The sequence below is a fragment of the Oryx dammah genome, unplaced genomic scaffold, assembly GCF_014754425.2.
Source record: "Oryx dammah isolate SB20612 unplaced genomic scaffold, SCBI_Odam_1.1 HiC_scaffold_11050, whole genome shotgun sequence".
NCBI classification, from domain to species: Eukaryota; Metazoa; Chordata; class Mammalia; order Artiodactyla; family Bovidae; genus Oryx; species Oryx dammah.
In genome coordinates, this window is record NW_024080444.1 from 11198518 (window position 1) to 11218986 (window position 20469).

Below are 20469 nucleotides of genomic sequence, written 5' to 3' on the forward strand. Positions count from 1 at the left end.
CTTGAGGCAGATCATGTGAAATATACCCAGGAGACCTTCTCACCTGTAGCTATTGGCAGCAGACAGGGGGAAAGAAACCCGTCAGTTTAAGAGGTTTTTCACACTAATGAACAAGAAAACTCACCTTTCTCTCCCCAGTGACAGTGTTAGCTTCTATTAAAGCCCTTCAGGGGGTTCCCAGGTGGTGCTAGTGCTAAAGAACCCGGCTCCCAGTGCAGGAGACATAAGCGAAGAGGGTTTAATCCCTGGGTCAGGAAGGTCTCCTGGAAGAGGGCACAGCAACTCACTCCAGGATTCTTGCCTGGAAAATTCCATGGACAGAGGAGTCTGGCAGGCTACAGTCCATGGGGCCGCAGAGTCAGACACAACTGAGCAGGCGTACACACACACAAACCCCTTCAGACAGGCTTCTCCGGGCAAATAGCCAGCTTCTCCCATGGACCTTGAGAAAAGGGGTTGTTAAGAGAATGCAGCTTTACTGAACTTGGCATTTAATTACTCAAGTGGGTTTAGTGTTGGAGGAGGGTGGCTAGAAGGAGTCAATGTAATTTTCAACTGGTGGAGGGGGGTGGGGGTAGATTGCTAGACGAGACTTAGAGGCACAGACTCCAAGACAGATGGCCAGTTCTCATCACTGGCTTGGCCACTTAACAGCTCTGTGACTTTGGGCAAATTGCTTTCTGTTCCTCATATATAAAATGGGAACAATAACAGTATCTGGTTCATAGGATGATTATGAGGATTTTATTATGAAGCTTAAGTGTGAGTTAGTTATAGTTGTAAAGCACAAAGAATAGGTCCTGACACACTGTAAGAACTTTGTGGTTGCTACTGTTGTTTTTTATATGCCAAGCAACACAGTTTGCCCAAAACATCTTCAGTGCTTAAATCAGAGTTTGAAGTTTATAGCTTCAAAACTCAGCTTAAAAGCAATTCTGTATCACTGAGTAAGAAATTTAACAGCCTACTATGTGGTTTCCAAATCTGAAGTTAGATCACCTCAGATTTCCTCTGGGAACTGGGTAAATAACACCCCGCCCCCCGCCCCCACCAAAGAGTAAAAATGTTATGGACACTCAGAAGAACTATCTTATAGGTGACAGACTAAGTAATAAAATTTGCAGAGTCAATCTTTTTCAAAAGGATACACCTGAACTGCTTGATAAATAACATTCTGGGATTTCTCTAACTTTCCTGAAAGGAGTTTTTTGGTGTGTCAGTATCTAGGCGAAGGCAATGGCACCCCACTCCAGTACTCTTGCCTGGAGGATCCCATGGGCAGAGGAGCCTGGTGGGTTGCAGTCCATGGGGTCGCTAAGAGTCAGACACAACTGAAGTGACTTAGCAGTAGCACCAGTGCCAGCCAGTATCTAGAAAGGTGCTTTCAGCTTTTCTTCAAGATGTAGAAACAGCAAACAAGGATGTCAAAACATTTCCTGTTTGGTTAAAAAGAAAGCCATGTGACAGATCAGGAAATCTGCACTGTTATCCATTGAAAGAAGTGATCAACAGTCACATATTTTCTTAATTTTTGAATTTAACATTTAAGATTTCCCGAATATTTTTTACTTGCACAATTCCACTGAACCTCAGGGTGTAAGAGCATAGCCTACATTTGGTTTACCCACTGAGTGTGAGAACAGCTTTCAGGTCCTGATTTTCTCTATGGCTTGAAAAGTTACAGTAAGACATTGCTAAAGTTGTGCTGGGCTTCCCTGGTGACTCTGTTGGTAAAAAATCCACCTAGTTGGTGACAATAGGTGGATTACCATAACCTCTCTCTCTCTCTTTTTTTTTTTTTTGGACTTCTTTAAACTTTAATTTTTTTTTTTCCTAAAATGAGAATGAGTTTTTTAAATAACTGAAAGCCTTTTTAAAATGAGTATTTGCTATTTGGCCGATTTTCTTAAAAAAAAAAAAAAGTTAATTAGCTTGCCTTCCTTTTAGAAATGGCCCAGGGAATAAAGACATGAAGTTAGCACTTTTTATGCCTTAAAAAGAGGAAACTTTGCAATTGCCCAATTCTCAATTCCAGCATAGTCCATGGGTCCTGGGCAGTAAACAGCGGTAGGTCTTATGATAGTGATGTGTCAGAAAGACCTCATTTCTACTCTTTTTGACAGTGACTCTTTATCACACTGATCACAAGTGCTGGTGCTAGATAACTAGACTAGAAAACCCCTTAGATGAAAAGATAAGGCCCCAGATGCTGTCAAACACCTCCCAATTTATTGGAGATCTGGGGTTAAATCTTGGTGAGAGGTAAATGTAAGTTTGACGATCTTATCCTACGTTCCTTTGTGTGTGTGTGTGTTTAATTTAGGTTTTGTTTTGAATAACATTTTATCCTGAAGTCACATGGTAGCATACAGTATTTAAGATTCTCGGTTCCCCTTACTACAGAACCACCAGTTGTAGCTTCAGAAACTGGCCTTAATGAGAATAAGATGATATAAGAAAGCAAAGCCCAGGTTGGGTTTTTGCAGGGTATTAGGATGTTTCTCAAAGGAATCTCTGTCTCAGTGCTGAGGTGAAATTGCTATTTCGGTGGAGGATGACTAGCACTTCTGCACTCCCTTACTTTATGGTCATTGACAGCTGTAAACTCCCTGAGTATCTGGCACCTACTTCATTTCACAGAGTATCACACACTCTCAGGAAGATAAAAAAGTGTCCAAGCCTTGGTCCCAACTTCCAGAAGCTTCCAGTCTTATTGGAGAGACATTCTGTGGAAACACCCAAGGAGCTCATGCAAAGCAGATCGAATGGACCCCATTTAAAAGATCTGTATCAAGATGCTTCTTTATCCAGGTTGTGCCTCTCTCAATAAAGCCCAGGCTCCTAGCAGTCGTGGGAATCTCATTTTCACAATCTAATGCATTCTTTGTTTTGTTTCTGACTTCAGCCCCTCTATATAAATGCATGGTTTTTTGTCATCACTTCTTCTTGTTCTCAGGACCTTCTTGCTGATTTTAGGAGCTTCTAAATCTTATGACCAAATAATATCCTCAGAATCTTCCTCATATTTCCCTAGATCTGAAAAGACAGGACCATTTAGCACTGATTCTGGGCAGCCTATTTCTTTACTGGTTCTGATGAGTCTTCTAAAGGTGCTGACTATAGCCTTTATATCTTTTCACCAATACTTATTACCATCCTTTTTAGCAAAGTGGAGTTTTTAAGTCCTTGCCTTTTTATCAGCAATTAGCAAAGTCCAGGCCTCTTGCTTACAATTCAGTTAATTTTAGAACTGAGTGAAATTATTGTCTGTGCTTTGCCTTTGTGCTTCATTGCTTTTTCTTATCATTTATCCATTAAACAAACATTTCATTAAACACTGAACTGTGACAGGCACTATGCTAGTAAATAAAAACATAAAGGTGAAAGAGACTTGATTCCTTCCTCAAGAATACCACATCTGGTAGAAAAGACAGAAAATCAGCCCATATGGTACCTTTGTGTGAAACAGAAAAAGTCATCCCTTCCTCCTAGCAGAGGCAGCTCTGCACTAGGCCTCCACTGATGCAGCAAGCAGAGAACAGGATGGACTTCAGCCCCTCTTGCTTTCTTGACCAGGGATCCTTGTCCTTGGGCACAACCTGAGCAATCCTATGCAATAGCCCTGGACATGGAAACAGCATGTTATACTATAATGTGATGAGCACAGAGAAGAGAGGGCCTGACCATCTGGTAGGATGGGAATCTGGGGGAGGTTTCATAGAAGAGATTAAGTGTGAGCTGAGACACAAAGAAGCTCATTCAGTGAAGGGGCTGAGGAGCAGAGGGAAGACATACAAAGCCATGCAGGTTTGAAGAGCACAGCACGTTTGAGGCTTTATGAGTCACTGATGATGGCAGAGTGCCAAGTGGTGGGGGGGTGAGGGTGGAAGAGATTTGATAAGAATTGAAGCTGGAAGACACTATAGCAATGGTCTAGGTCCTTGCTACTCAAAGTTCTAGACTCCTCCATAGGGCAGCTTTGGCATTACCAGGCAAATGGTAGAAGTGCAGAATCTTGGGCCTCATCCAAGACCTATTGAATCTGAACCTGCATTCTAACAAGCAGAAGTTAACAGAGTTAAAACTGTCTCCCTCTGGAGAAAAGGATTAAAGCTGAAAGAATAGAGCTTTTCCTTGTAACTAGATTGTTTTTCATTATTAGCTCATCTGTGTGATCTCCCTTTTTAAACCAATGTACATGAAACATCTGGGGAAAAAATTAAGAGAGTAATTAGGAAATAAGAAAATAAAAGTGGCATGGCTATTCTTAAGGGTGAAGAACAAAAAAGAAAAAGGATAACTGCTGTGCTTCCCTGGTGGTCCAATGGATAAGAATCTGCCTTGCAATACAAGAGACACATGTTCAATCACTGGTCTGGGAAGATATCACATCCCTCAGGGCAGCTAAGTCTGCGAACCGCAACTACTGAGCCCACAGGATCCAACTGCTGAAGCCTGCAAGCCTAGAGCCAGTGCTCCCCAACAAGAAAATTCACTGCAATGAGAAGCCCTTGCACTGCAACTAGAGAGTAGCCCCTCCTCGCCACAACTAGAGAAAGTCCGCATGCAGCAATGAAGACCCAGCACAGCCAAATAATAAAATAAATAAATAAAAATCTTAAAAAAAAATAAAAAGCCCAGGAAGGAAGGCAAATGAAAGTGATCTGTGAAGCTCTGCTTCATCCTCTTCTCTTCTGCTTCTTTTTGCCCATTTATTCATTCAACCATTCAGCTATTTAGTGTATATATTGAGCACCAATTATTTGTCAGGCATGGATATCTGTATTTTCCTAGTAACTGCAGGGATTTCTACACACTTTCAGATCTCACAAGAGAGCCCAAGAGATCCCTTCCCCAAGGGATCTAAAAGCCACTGTCTTCCCTGTGCTAGATCTTCTTCCTCTCTAGCTCTGGGAGGGTCATCAGGACAGTAAGAACAGTTGAAGCTGGAAGGCTCTGGGATTTCTGTTCTTTGCTCAACCCTCTGCATGTGGTTTCCCTGATTCTTTTTCTCCAAGGGGAATCCTAAGTGGGGGAAAAAAATCCAGGTTCAAGTATGGCTTCAGGGTCCGTGGAAGATCATGATTGGACTTGACTGAGTGAGGGGCCAGTTCTGGTTTTGGTAAGCCACTGAGGTAAGAGCTGGGGTATATCCCTCTGAGCCACTGACTAATTTCCCCTCAAAAGGAGAAGACTAGGCTGAAGCGTTTGAGGTACACATAAGGGACCTTTGGGGTAGGGGAAGCAAAAGAGAAATAATGCTTTTCCCCCAAACTCTGTCTGGGAATTCATCACAGAAACCACTTAAGGCAAGAGTGTCATCATTCTGTGATAGAAAACCATGTTACCACAAAACACGAATGACAAAAGAAAGGTGAAATTGGTGGCATGGTGTTGTCTGGTGTGGTTTTTTAAACAGATTCCACAATATGAGTATAAAAAGACCAGTTCAAATGCTTGCCATGAGTAAGTCACTCAGCTTATGTGTTCTCTCTGTGTGTGGGTTCAGGATCAGGAGACAGGGGAAACCGGGAAGAAATATGCAAACATCAAGATTCTACCCTTGTGCTGCCTGTGCAACTTTAATCTTTGAGATGATAAAAATAACAGTCTTTCTCAGATTTATGCGGAAAGAAAATATAATTGAGACCTCCTAATGTCTCTCATTTCCTTCAGAAAGTCTATAGGTACTAAAGACTTCTTTTAAGCAGCCCCACAGATTGTTCGAGTTTAAAAAAGAGAGAGACAAAAAGAAGAAAGAAAGAATTTGTTGTAATTTGATATGTGGAGACCATGTTGAGGTTTAAATGGCTGGTTTTTTCTTAGAATAACCCGTGCTAAGAGTGTTGTAATTGAAAGTGAAAGTGACACTTTCATGCATCTGTGTCCACCCACCAGCTGTTACTGGTCTACAAAGCCCCGTGTGGTTGGTGCTTTATAAGAGGGCTACAAATGAACAAGCTGTGGGCTACAGATGTGCCTTTATATGCCAACATGATTTTGCATGAATGAGGGATTTTTTTTTAAGCTTTAACTTTTGGGGCTGTATATATAAAACAACCTGTGTTTTAAACAACAGATTTACATTAACCTTCGAGGCAACTGATTCCCCAGGACGGACAGATATGGCTCCTTTACTCCTATCACCCAAGAAAGATTAGTTGACTTTGTCATGATCTGCCTGAAACTGCTTTTTACCACTTCTTTTTCCTCTGCGGCAGTTTTCCAGGTGGAAAGGAAGTGTCTGAACCTGTGCCTCCTGTGTCGTGGGTTTTACTTATAACTGGAGGTCAGTGTCTACTGATGAGTAGTTACTTATGTTTGCTTGGAAGCAGAAACATATCTCCCAATATGTTTTCCTTTTTAATTATGTTTCTCTCCCAACATACACTTTCCTCTGTGGTTTGGTGTAAAGAACTTTGTTGTTACATTGAACCTGTATTTGGACCCCAGGACTGCTACCTACTTGCTGGTTGTGGTACTTTGGACATAGGACTCTCAGCTTCCATTTCTTATCAGAGAAAGGCGATAAACTTACCTATTTGGCAAATTGTTGTAAGGGCTTGTGCATGTGTTCGTGCTAATGTCTGACTCTTTGTGATCCCTTGGAATGTAGCCTGCTAGGTTCCTCTGTCCATGAAATTCTCCAGGCAAGAATACTGGGGTGGGTTGCCATGCCCTCCTCCAGGAGATCTTCCTGACCCAGGTATTGAACCTGCGTCTCCTGCATTGCAGGCAGATTCTTTATGGCTGAGCCACCGGGGAAACCCCTGTAAAGGATTAAATGATATAATTTATGTGGAACAGCCCACATGGTGTTTAGCATGGCAGATTTCCCTACATGTTAATTTCTTCTTTGCTTTCATTTATGATCAATGCAAAGAAATAGAGGAAAAGAACAGAATGGGAAAGACTAGAGATCTCTTCAAGAAAATTAGAGATACCAAGGGAACATTTCATGCAAAGATGGGCTCAATAAAGGACAGAAATGGTATGGACCTAACAGAAGCACAAGATATTAAGAAGAGGTGGCAAGAATACACAGAAGAACTGTACAAAAAACAGCTTCACAACCAAGATAATCACGTTGGTGTGATCACTCACCTAGAGCCAGACATCCTGGAATGTGAAGTCAAGTGGGCCTTAGAAAGAATCACTACGAACAAAGCTAGTGGAGGTGATGGAATTCCAGTTGAGCTGTTTCAAATCCTGGAAGATGATGCTGTAAAAGTGCTACACTCAATATGCCAGCAAATTTGGAAAACTCAGCATTGGCCACAGGACTGGAAAAGGTCAGTTTTCATTCCAATCCCAAAGATAGGCAGTGCCAAAGAATGCTTAAACTACCGCACAATTGCACTTATCTCACACGCTGGTAAAATAATGCTCAAAATTCTCCAAGCCAGGCTTCAGCAGTACGTGAACCATGAACTTCCAGATGTTCAAGCTGGTTTTAGAAAAGGCAGAGGAACCAGAAATCAAATTGACAATACCCGCTGGATCATCAAAAAAGCAAGAGAGTTCCAGAAAAACATCTATTTCTGCTTTATCGACTATGCCAAAGCCTTTGACTGTGTTCAGTTCAGTTCAGTTCAGTTCAGTCACTCAGTCATGTCCGACTCTTTGCGACCCCATGAATTGCAGCACGCCAGGCCTCCCTGTCCATCACCATCTCCCGGAGTTCACTCAGACTCACATCCATTGAGTCCATGATGCCATCCAGCCATCTCATCCCGGGTCGTCCCCTTCTCCTCCTACCCCCAATCCCTCCCAGCATCAGAGTCTTTTCCAATGAGTCAACTCTTCGCATGAGGTGGCCAAAGTACTGGAGCTTCAGCTTTAGCATCATTCCTTCCAAAGAAATCCCAGGGTTGATCTCTTTGACTGTGTAGACCACAATAAACTGGAAAATTCTGAAAGAGATGGGAATACCAGACCACCTGACCTGCCTCTTGAGAAACCTATATGCAGGTCAGGAAGCAACAGTTAGAACTGGACATGGAAAAAAAAAAAAAAAAGAAAATGTTCTAATGGGCAGCAAAAAAAAAAAAAAGAACTGGACATGGAACAACAGACTGGTTCCCTATAGGAAAAGGAGTATGTCAAGGCTGTATATTGTCACCCGGCTTATTTAACTTATATGCAGAGTACATCATAAGAAACACTGGGCTGGAAGAAGCACAAGCTGGAATCAAGATTGCCGGGAGAAATATCAATAACCTCAGGTATGCAGATGGCACCACCCTTATGGCAGAAAGTGAAGAGGAACTAAAAAGCCTCTTGATGAAAGTGAAAGACGAGAGTGAAAAAGTTGGCTTAAAACTCAACATTCAGAAAACGAAGATCATGGCATCTGGTCCCATCACTTCATGGCAGATAGATGGGGAAACAGTGGAAACAGTGTCAGACTTTATTTTTTGGGGCTCCAAAATCACTGGAGATGGTGATTGCCGCCATGAAATTAAAAGACGCCTACTCTTTGGAAGGAAAGTTACGACCAACCTAGATAGCATATTGAAAAGCAGAGATATTACTTTGCCAACAAAGGTCCATCTAGTCAAGGCTATGGTTTTTCCAGTAGTCATGTATGGATGTGAGAGTTGGACTGTGAAGAAAGCTGAGTGCCAAAGAATTGATGCTCTTGAACTGTGGTGTTGGAGAAGACTCTTGAGAGTCCCTTGGACTGCAAGGAGATCCAACCAGTTTAGAAAGGAGATCAGTCCTGGGTGTTCATTGGAAGGAATGATGCTGAAGCTGAAACTCCAATACTTTGGCCACTTCATGCAAACAGTTGACTCATTGGAAAAGACCCTGATGCTGGGAGGGATTGGGGGAAGGAGGAGAAGGGGATGACAGAGGATGAGATGGCTGGATGGCACAACCGAATTGATGGACATGAGTTTGAGTGAACTCCAGGAGTTGGTGAAGGACAGGGAGTCCTGGCATGCTGTGATTCATGGGGTCACATAGAGTCGGACACGACTGAGTGACTGAACTGAACTGAACTGAACTGAGCTGAGGAAAGGGCCCAAGAGGGAGCTTGGGAGAAGCATGGATGATAGGTAAGAAAGGAAAAGAGGAATAAAAGGAAATAACCTTGGATTGGCAAGCTCTAGTCCACATGCTCAGCATATCTGTACCGCAGCATGTAAAATAACTTGCATGTTTCATGTTATTTGAGTTTGTGGAGAGTGAGCTGCTTTGACTTGATACTCTTGGAAACTGTGCCCAGTGGCTTGCTATCATGAGAGTGTGTCTTCAGGCACTTTGTGAGGATCATTCAAGCTGTTCACAAGGACAAATGTGTAACTGAGGAGTCCTGCTTTCAAAGAATCCCAATTCTAGTTAATGCCCAAATAACTCTAAGATTCACCTCTCGCCTGACTGCAGGAAAGTCAATATCTGACTTCTCCTCCCTCAAACTTCTGGGAATTCCTAGGGAGTGCTTATTTCAGTCAACTACTTGGAGCCTTAAGGGTAGCCCTTCTCAATGGGGAATAGACTGCAACATTTAGCCTAACTTTACTTAAGGAGAAAGAAAAAATGATGCATAAAAGAAAAAATATCTGGATCCTCCAAAATATCTCCTAAGTGCTTGCTAAGTTGCTTCAGTCATGTCTGACTCTTTGTGACCCCATGGACTGTAGCTCACCAGGCTCCTCTATCCGTGGGATTCTCCAGGCAAGAATAGTGGAGTGGGCTGCCATGCCTTCCTCCAAGGGATCTTCCTGACCCAGGGGATTGAACCCATGTCTCCTGCGGCTCCTGCATTCCAGGCAGATTCTTCACTGCTGAGCCACTGGGGAAGTCCAAAACATTTCCTATCCTCCTCTCAAAGGAAGGGTATCTCTCCCACAGTCCCTATCCTGCTGCCATGGTGGAGGGACCAAGTTTCCTATAGACCAGAGTCCATTAACCAAGCTTCTCCTTCCAGACCCCAAGGAAACACAGGTTCAAGACTGTAATTCTACTCACTGCAAAGACAACCTTTTTGCATAATCAGTGCTTTTTGTGTTCACTACCTTGTGTAATATATGTATAGCAGGTACTCAAATATTTGCTGAGTCAATAAAGCAGAGGTCTCCAACCCCTGGCCCTGTTAGGAACCTGGCTGCACAGCAGGAGGCGAGCAAGTGAAGCTTCCTCTGCCACTCCCCACTGCTTGCATTATAGCCTAAACCATTCTGTGACCCCCACCTTTGCCTCCCCAGGTCTGGAAAAACTGTCTTCCATGAAGCCAGTCCCTGGTGTCAAAAAGGTTGGGACTGTGGGAATAAAGGAATGAACGGTCTCAAACTTTCTGTTCCAGATCAGGATCTTGGCTTTACCTTTATGTGATTAAAAAAAAGTATTAATCTTCTTACCCTGAAATAATCCATCTCAAATGTAAATTTAATATCTTTCTTCTAGAAAAACAAAAAACAACCAAGAAAACTAAAAATACAAGTAGCTTCTCCCCACCTCTGCACCTCAACTTCTTATTTCTAGCAATTAAGATTTCATGAAATACTTGCCCCCAGCCTAAGCTGTCACACATCATTATAGAGGGCATTTACTGTTAAGAGCATATTTTCTGCAAATCCCAGGATTTTCACTTCTGCATGAAGTCTGGCTGAGCAGACTCTGTTATCCCCCAATCCAGCTTTTAAGACAAATTACTTATACTAGTAGTTAAGGGTTCCTTAAGTTCTGGTTCTATGGTTATATACTAACTGTGATAGGAAATTCAGTGTATTATCTTTAATTCCTTCAAAATACAGCCAGATAAGATTCATTGCTTTACATAGGAAGAAACTAAGGCTGAGAGAGCATCAGCTGCCTCTGGTGATGTAGCTGGTTAGTGGCAGAATTGCCTTCAACCCAGGCCTACACCTTCTCTTAGCCTTAAGGCTGGTTGTAAAGGAACAGACAGACTCAACTAGGCAACTTTATGAAACTACTCCCCGTTTCCCGCTGCTCCACAGTATTTTGCTCCGAGCTTATTGGGCTTCCAGGTAGTGCTAGTGTAAAGAACCTGCCTGCAATGCAGGAGACATAAGAGATGTGGGTTTGATGCCTGGATTGGGAAGATCCCCTGGAGGAGGGCATGGCAACCCACTACAGTATTCTTGCCTGGATAATCCCATGGACAAGAGGAGCCTGAAGGGCTATGGTCCATAGGGTTGAAAAGAGTCAGACATGACTGAAGTGACCTAGCACGAACAAGGAGCTTTTTAAAGTCTTAAAAGACTTTGTGGCCTAAATGAAATTATTTCCAAAGACAGAAAGATGGAGCAATGGGTGGGGATACATGTAGGGGAAAGGGTAGGGACTTCCCAGAATCCCTCGGAACACATGCAGACACAGCCACCTACTTTTCCTACCGTGACTGATCCTGTCTGGAGGCAAGTCTTTCAAATGATACTCCTAAGACTCCCAGGTACTTCCTTAAGGTCAAGCCCAGAATTTCACATCAGTCCTTCGCTACTCCTGACAACATCTACCAGTCAAAAGGAAGATATTTGTTACCCTTTACAAGTTTCTTGTCCTGTGTCATCAGCCCCACTATGTTCTTAGAGACAAAGAGTGTTGAAAGCAGGATGTTTGAGTTTAAAAACAGAGTTTAGGGGAAAAAAAATAATAATACTAAAAAAGGAATATGGCAAGGTGACATAGTTATCAAGGAACCATGCCAATTAAGCTTGAAAAGCTGACTCATTTGATGATTCATTGACTAGAAGATTTTAAGAACTTATTTCAGTTGGTAGTGGTAAGTTCATTGGAGGATAAGATCTTGAGAGTCAAGCTGAAATGAAAGATTCCTGTCTCTGATATCACTGTGAAACACAAATGAAGCTGAACTTTAGAATGAGATACTTTATAGAAGGAGAGAGCAAGAAGGGAATTTAAGAACTGTTTCATTCTAACTCGACTCCCACAAGAGAAGTAAAGTAGCTAGTTTGAGAAATCATAGGGTTTTAGGGCAAGAAGGAGACCTTATAAATTTACCTCCTAAAAGAAGAGTACCTTCTAGAGCATCATGAAAAATGGCATTTCCAGGCTATGAGACTATTTCCAAGAACTGGGAGGTTAACTTTTGATGAGTATCTCAAGTTGTAAGCAAGTCCTTTTCAGTTCTGGGTGAAACTCTACTTAAATGTAACTTGTACCCATTGAACTTGACTTTCGTGTCTTCCCTTAATAAACCTTCTTCAAGAGAAATACACCCAACTTTTAAGGTATTACTAGGTTATGGTGGTTTCCAGCCCCATCACCATCTTTGGTGCTTCCTCCAGATTTATTCCCACATATCAGTGTTCCAGTTAACAGATAGAGCCCAGAATAGACCAAACATTCTAGATGCAGTCTGGTCTAGATATAGTAGGAAGACAGCAAGACTATCTGCTCCCAGCTTTGGACAATATCCTGCTATTGGTGGTTCTGAAGTTCTCCTTAGTTTTTGGCAACTGGATTTCAATTCAGCTTGCACTTGTAGCTGTGGCACAGTTATAATTTACAAGTATGGTATCAGTCATATTTTTTCATATTAAGCCCCCAGAAAGAAGTCAATTTCTTAATAGTTGCTTTGTCAGCTTGACTTCTTCTCCAACCATATTAATTTATTCACATGCATATAAATGTAATCCTTTATTATATGCTATGCTACAAATAATGATGTTCTGTGTCCTTGGCACCTCCCTGAATTACCAAACTGGTAATGTTACTAAAAATAGAAATGGAGTAAATTGGGCAAGTTATTTAACTTCTCTGAACCAAGTTTCCTTATCTCTGATTTAGGAGTAGTTGCCCTACTCCCTTAGCTGTTAGGAAGGCTGCTTCCCAGGTGGCTTCATGGTAAAGAACCCACCTGCCAATGCAGGAGACACATGTTTGATCCCTGGGTCGGGAAGATCCCCTGGAGGAGGAAATGGCAACCCACTGCAGTCTTCTTGCCTGGGAAATCCCATGGGCTATAGTCCATGGGGTCACAAAAGAGTCAGACATGACTTAGCAGCTCAACCAGAATAAAGACATTTAAAAATGCTGGTCAGGGAGTCCAGTGGTAGTCCAGTGGTTAAGAATCTGCCTGCTAAAGCAGGGGACATGGATTTGATCCCTGGTCTAGGATGATTCCACATGCCGCAGGGCAACTAAGCCTGAATGCCACAACTGCTGAATCAGAGTTCTAGAGCCCACCGTCCGCAACTGCTGAAGCCTGCCCACCCTGGAGCCAGTCCTCTGCAGCAAGGGAAGACGCGGTGATGAGAAGCCTGAGCACCACAACTAAAGAAAGCCCATACACAGCAACAAACAACCAGTGTAGCCAAAAATAAATATATTTTAAAAATCATTTGAAATTTTAACTTGTCACAGAAATCTAACTTAGAATGATGATTTGTCACTAATGCTGATAGAATTAGTTTGTGTTTTATTTGCTCCCTTCTTACTCCTGTTCATAATGCCTGGTGATTTTTTAAAATATCAGCCTTGCCCCCATTACTCCCCATTCATCACAGAAAATCCTCCAGACCCAGTGCATTTCTCATCTTCCCCCAGGTCTCTAGTGCTTCTCCCTCCTGTAGAAGCTCCTTTCCACTCTGAAGTTCTTTGCTTTATGGTCTGTTCCACACATCAGACAATTTTATGTGGCCTTGTTTTTTATACAACTTTTCCTAGGTATGATGTATTCCTCCCACTTGCTATAAATTCCCCAGGGTGAAGCATATCTAATATAGACTTTGTTACTCACACAATGCTGATTGAGGTTCAGACTTTCAAGACAGGACTGGATAGATCCTGGGAACTAAACCTTTCCTCCCCGCAGCTCAGAAAGGGAGGACATGCCGTCCGGGTAGTCTGATGAATTTCCCGTCTTGCTGATGAACATGCAGAAAAGTAGGGCCTCTATCAGCCTGAGCTTGAACTTTCATTTTGACTCGGGGGGTTATAGCTGGAGTTGTCAGTCTGGCATTTTTCCTAACACTTTCAAATGTCACATTTTAGCATCTAGTAGTCACTTGTCCTTTCCTCCTCTTCATTTTTAGAACACTCAGAAGAGTTTTTGTGTTTCGGAAAGACCCCTCTCGCTCCCCAGCCCTGAGTTTTCTGCCTGTAGGAGGGTGGTTCTTGAGGATGACTCCCCAGAGCACCGCTCGGAAAGAACGCGAGCTGCTCGTGCTGTCACATGTGCCTCATGTGCTGAGTTGCAGCCCAGCCGTGCGGTGCGTGCAGCCGCCAATGCGACATTCAGTTAAGCAGGCAAGATGCTGGCAGCCCCAGAACCTTCTCAGACTTTCACTTAGCAACTTTTCCTTTTAGTTTCTTTTTAGAGTGTCTTTAAAACACAGGTGAAAGTTTGTATCAGAAAGGGAAAAAACATGAGTTGTGCATACAAGAATTTTGCCAGACATATCATTATACTTGGTATATGTGCAATGTTTTGATTTTCAATAAACACAGAACTTCTAAAATTTCAAAAATACTTTTAAACTCTTTCAAATTTAATAATTTATAATGTTAAGTTGAAAGATAATTTTTCAGATTTAAATTGTTAAATGCGTTTTTCAAAACCTTTCAAATACAGGAAGAATATAATGAAAATAAAATTGCCCTTGTACTTGTCACATAAACAGAGAGAGTTACTATTATCACCATACCACACAAATTTTACAGTTGAAAAAGCAAAGGAAAGGAGAGGAAGGGAGTAAAAAAAGGAAGGAATATCAGCTTTTAGATTTTCTTCTCAAACCTGTTTTAAAAAATAGGACTCTATGGAAAGTAACCCCAAGAATTTTGAAAGAAATGACAGATATACTGTATTCTTAATAACACTTATACCACCAGGAGTACCATTGCTGTTTCTGAATACCACAGTGTTTCAATGATCAATAAGTTTACAGAGCTCGGGTTTCTGTATCACAGAGGACAGATGTATATGTGTGTGTGTGTGTGTGTGTGTGTGTGTGTGTGTGTGTGTGTGTGTATGTGATGCTCCATGAAATTGTGTGTCATCCCTGGGCAGGGGCCATACTATCTTTCTCAGTATCTTTCCAATTTTAGCATATGTGTTGCTGAAGCATTTAAAGTATTTTTCAAAAGTCTTATGTGAAGTGTGAAAATCACTCAGTCATGTCTGACTCTTTGTGACCCCATGGACTGTAGCCTGCCAGGTTCCTCTGTCCATCATATCCATGGAACTCTACCCATGGAGTGGGTAGCTGTTCCCTTCTCCAGGGGATCTTCCCAGCTCAGGGATCGATCCCAGGTCTTAGCCATCACAGGCAGATTCTTTACCATCTGAGCCACCAGGGAATCCCAAGAATACTGGAATGGGTAACCTATCCCTTCTCCAGGCAATCTTCCCAACCTAGGAATCAAACCTGTGGCTCCTGCCTTGCAGGCAGATTCTTTACCAGTTGAGCTACCAGGGAAGCAATATACATTACCAAAAAACTTTGTAAAATAGAGAAAAGGAGAAAATTACACTGAACTCTACCACTTTAACAAAACTCATTAATACTTTAGTATACTTCTTTCCAGACTTTTGTCTGATTCTCACTGTTAACATTTTATTTGCTAGTTTGTTTGTACTCAACATTGTAATAGAAGGGAAACAATTACTATGAGACTATCTACACCACTGCACCTGGGTGTTCATGGGAAGGACTGATGCTGAACCTGAAACTCCAAAACTTTGGCCACCTGATGTGAAGAGCTGACTTTTTTGAAAAGACCCTGATGCTGGGAAAGATTGAGGGCAGGAGGAGAAGGGGACGACAGATGATGAGATGGGTGGATGGCATCACCGACTCAATGGACATGAGTTTGGGTTGGCTCTGTGAGTTGGTGATGGACAGGGAGGCCTGGCGTGCTGCAGTTCATGGGGTCACAAAGAGTCGGACACAACTGAGGTGCCTGAACTGAACTCCATTGCTCCACTCTGATTTTCTCTTTTTCTCCATATATGTATATTATATTTATTTTGTTTACTACCTTAGGTGTCTAGGGATTTTATAACATTTTAGTTAAGGAGAAATGGCTTTGATATCAGTTAGCTTTAGGTCTGACTACTAGCTGTGTGAACTCAGGAAAATTATTAAGCAACCTTGTTACAACTGTCTTACTGTCACTGAGGATACCACTCTACCTACTCATCAGGTTCTGCGAGCACAAAAAGCGATAAAGTATATAAATTGAGTAACAGAATGACAGGCTCATGGTAAGCGTTTAATATATGGAAACTATTTCTCTACTTAAAATTATATCATAGTTATTTCATATTTCTTAGTTCAGTTCAGTTCAGGCGCTCAGTCGTGTCTGACTCTTTGCGACCCCATGAATCGCAGCACGCCAGGCCTCCCTGTCCATCACCATCTCCCGGAGTTCACTCAGACTCACGTCCCTCGAGTCCGTGATGCCATCCAGCCATCCCATCCTCTGTCGTCCCCTTCTCCTCCTGCCCCCAATCCCTCCCAGCATCAGAGTCTACATAATCTTTATTAACTAGATAGTGATCTGTAATGCAAATATATATCACTATGACTAATTCAATTCTGTTTTGTTTGACAGATTATTTCCAGTTTGGGGCCATCTAGATAACACTGTATGGGCTTTCCTGGTGCTTCAGTGGTAATGAATTAACCAGCCAACACAGGAGACCTGGGTTTGATACCTGGGTTGGGAAGATGCCCTGGAGGAGGAAATGGCAACCCACTGCAATATTCTTGCCTAGGAAGTCCCATGGACAGAGGAGCCTGGCAAGCTATAGTCCATGGCATCACAGAGGAGTTGGACACGACTTAGCGATTAAACAACAGGTAAAACTGTAATGTATATTTTCATATAATAACGTATTCCACTTCAGTCTATGGATTGCCTTTTTTAAAAAAAAACCCTGGAATGGTATATTTGGATAAAAGTATGAACCTCGACATGATTCTTACTATTTATTCAATAATTTTTTCTAGTTCATTTTTTTCTTAATTGAGTAATCAAAGCAAGTATAGAGTTTTCTACATTTTTTATTCTTTCAGTGTTATGGCAAAGCTTTTAAAAAATCATATATATATATATTTACATTTGTAATGAACCTCTCCATGTTTATTGCTTTTTCTGTTTTTTTTAAACTATTTCCTCAGATTAAAATATGTAGAATTCCTCAAGCAAATGGTATGAAAAAATTTAAGAGCCCTGATCTATAGACAGATTACCTTTCTTCCAAATTTGTACTGATTTATATGACCACTAAAAAGAGTGTGTGTGTGTCTGTGTTGAGTTGCTTCAGTTCGCTTCAGTTCAGTTCATTTCAGTCACTCAGTCGTGTCCAACTCTTTGCGACCCCATGAATCACAGCACGCCAGGCCTCCCTGTCCATCACCAACTCCTGGAGTTCACTCAGACTCACGTCCATCGAGTCAGTGATGCCATCCATCCATCTTATCCTCTGTCTTCCCCTTCTCCTCCTGCCCCCAATCCCTCCCAGCATCAAAGTCTTTTCCAATGAGTCAACTCTTCGCATAAGGTGGCCAAAGTACTGGAGTTTCAGCTTTAGCATCATTCCTTCCAAAGAAATCCCAGGGTTGATCTCCTTCAGAATGGACTGGTTGGATCTCCTTGCAGTCCAAGGGATTCTCAAGAGTCTTCTCCAACACCACAGTTCAAAAGCATCAATTCTTCAGCGCTCAGCCTTCTTCACAGTCCAACTCTCACATCATACATGACTACTGGAAAAACCATAGCCTTGACTAGACGGACCTTTGTTGGCAAAGTAATGCCTCTACTTTTGAATATACTACCTAGGTTGGTCATAACTTTGCTTCCAAGGAGTAAGCGTCTTTTAATTTCATGGTGGCAATCACCATCTGCAGTGATTTTGGAGCCCCCCCAAATAAAGTCTGACACTGTTTCCACTGTTTCCCCATCTATTTCCCATGAAGTGATGGGACCAGATGCCATGATCTTTGTTTTCTGAATGTTGAGCTTTAAGCCAACTTTTTCGCTCTCCTCTTTAACTTTCATCAAGAGGCTTTTTAGTTTCTCTTCACTTTCTGCCATAAGGGTGGTGTCATCTGCATATCTGAGATTATTGATATTTCTCCCGGCAATCTTGATTCCAGCTTGTGTTTCTTCCAGTCCAGCGTTTCTCAGATGTACTCTGTATATAAGTTAAATAAGCAGGTGACAATATACAGCCTTGACATACTCCTTTTCCTATTTGGAACCAGTGTGTTGTTCCACGTCCAGTTCTAACTGTTGCTTCCTGACCTGCATACAGATTTCTCAAGAGGCAGGTCAGGTGGTCTGGTATTCCCATTTCTTTCAGAATTTTCCAGTTTATTGTGATCCACACAGTCAAAGGCTTTGGCATAGTCAATAAAGCAGAAATAGATGTTTTTCTGGAACTCTCTTGCTTTTTTGATGACCCAGCAGATGTTGGCAATTTGATCTCTAGTTCCTCTGCCTTTTCTAAAACCAGCTTGAACATCAGGGAGTTCACAGTTCACGTATTGCTGAAGCCTGGCTTGGAGAATTTTGAGCATTACTTTACTAGCATGTGAGATGAGTGCAATTGTGTGGTAGTTTGAGCATTCTTTGGCATTGCCTGTCTTTGGAATTGGAATGAAAACTGACCTTTTCCAGTCCTGTGGCCACTGCTGAGTTTTCCAAATTTTTTGGTATATTGAGTGCAGCACTTTCACAACATCATCTTTTAGGATTTGAAACAGCTCAACTGGAATTCGATCACCTCCACTAGCTTTGTTCGTAGTAATGCTTTCTAAGGCCTACTTGACTTCACATTCCAGGATGTCGGGCTCTAGATGAGTGATCACACCATCATGATTATCCGGGTTGTGAAGATCTTTTTTGTACAGTTCTTCCATGTATTCTTGCGATCTCTTCTTAATATCTTGTGCTTCTGTTAGGTCCATACCATTTCTGTCCTTTATTGAGCCCAACTTTGCATGAAATGTTCCCTTGGTATCTCTAATTTTTTTGAAGAGATCTCTAGTCTTTCCCATTCTGTTCTTTTCCTCTATTTCTTTGCATTGATTGCTGAAGAATGCTTTCTTATCTCTTCTTGCTATTCTTTGGAACTCTGCATTCAGATGCTTATATCTTTCCTTTTCTCCTTTGCTTTTTGCTTCTCTTCTTTTCACTGCTATTTGTAAGGCCTCCCCAGACAGCCATTTTGCTTTTTTGCATTTCTTTTCCATGGGGATGGTCTTGATCCATGTCTCCTGTACAATGTCACAAACCTCATTCCATAGTTCATCAGGCACTCTATCTATCAGATCTAGGCCCTGAAATCTATTTCTCACTTCCACTGTATAATCATAAGGGATTTGATTTAGGTCATACCTGAATGGTCTAGCGGTTTACCCTGCTTTCTTCAATTTAAGTCTGAATTTAGCAATGAGGAGTTCATGATCTGAGCCACAGACAGCTCCTGGTCTTGTCTTTGTTGACTGTATTTTTTTGTGTGTGTGACCCTATACACTATATCCTGCCAGGTTCAACTTCTACCAATTTAACAACATATTCTGGAACATTATGTGTTAAAATTTAAAAAGGTTTTTGCCAATGTAAAGACCTGCCTCTTGAGAAACCTATATGCAAGTCAGGAAGCAACAGTTAGAACTGGACATGGCACAACAGACTGGTTCCAAATAGGCAAAGGAGTATGTCAAGTCTGTATATTGTCACCCTGCTTCTTTAACTTATATGCAGAGTACATCATGAGAAACATGGGGTTGGAAGAAGCACAAGCTGGAATCAAGATTGCCAGAAGAAATATAAATAACCTCAGATATGCAGATGAGACCACCCTTATGGCAGAAAGTGAAGAGGAACTAAAAAGCCTCTTGATGAAAGTGAAAGAGGAGACTGAAAAAGTTGGCTTAAAACTCAACATTCAGGAAACGAAGATCATGGCATCTGGTCCCATCACTTCATGGGAAATAGATGGGGAAACAGTGGAAACAGTGTCAGACTTTATTTTGGGGGGCTCCAAAATTACTGCAGATGTTGATTGCAGCCATGAAACTAAAAGACGCTTACTCCTTGGAAGGAAAGTTGTGACCAACCTAGATAGCATATTCAAAAGCAGAGACATTACTTTGCCAACAAAGGCCTGTCTAGTCAAGGCTATGGTTTTTCCAGTGGTCATGTATGGATGTGAGAGTTGGACTGTGGAGAAGGCTGAGTGCCGAAGAATTGATGCTTTTGAACTGTGGTGTTGGAGAAGACTCTTGAGAGTCCCTTGGACTGCAAGGAAATCCAACCAGTCCATTCTGAAGGAGATCAGCCCTGGGATTTCTTTGGAAGGAATGATGCTAAAGCTGAAACTCCAGTACTTTGGCCACCTTATGCGAAGAGTTGACTCATTGGAAAAGACTTTGATGCTGGGAGGGATTGGGGGCAGGAGGAGAAGGGGACGACAGAGGATGAAACAGCTGGATGGCATCACTGACTCGATGGACGTGAGTCTGA

General features: G+C 42.0%; 1 non-coding gene across 1 annotated transcript; it reads right to left on the minus strand.

The window, feature by feature from the left end:
- Positions 1-14956: 14956 nt before the first annotated feature.
- LOC120860267 lies at positions 14957-15059 on the minus strand. The gene has a single exon (XR_005720295.1). It is a non-coding gene; the product is annotated as a U6 spliceosomal RNA (small nuclear RNA).
- Positions 15060-20469: the final 5410 nt, after the last annotated feature.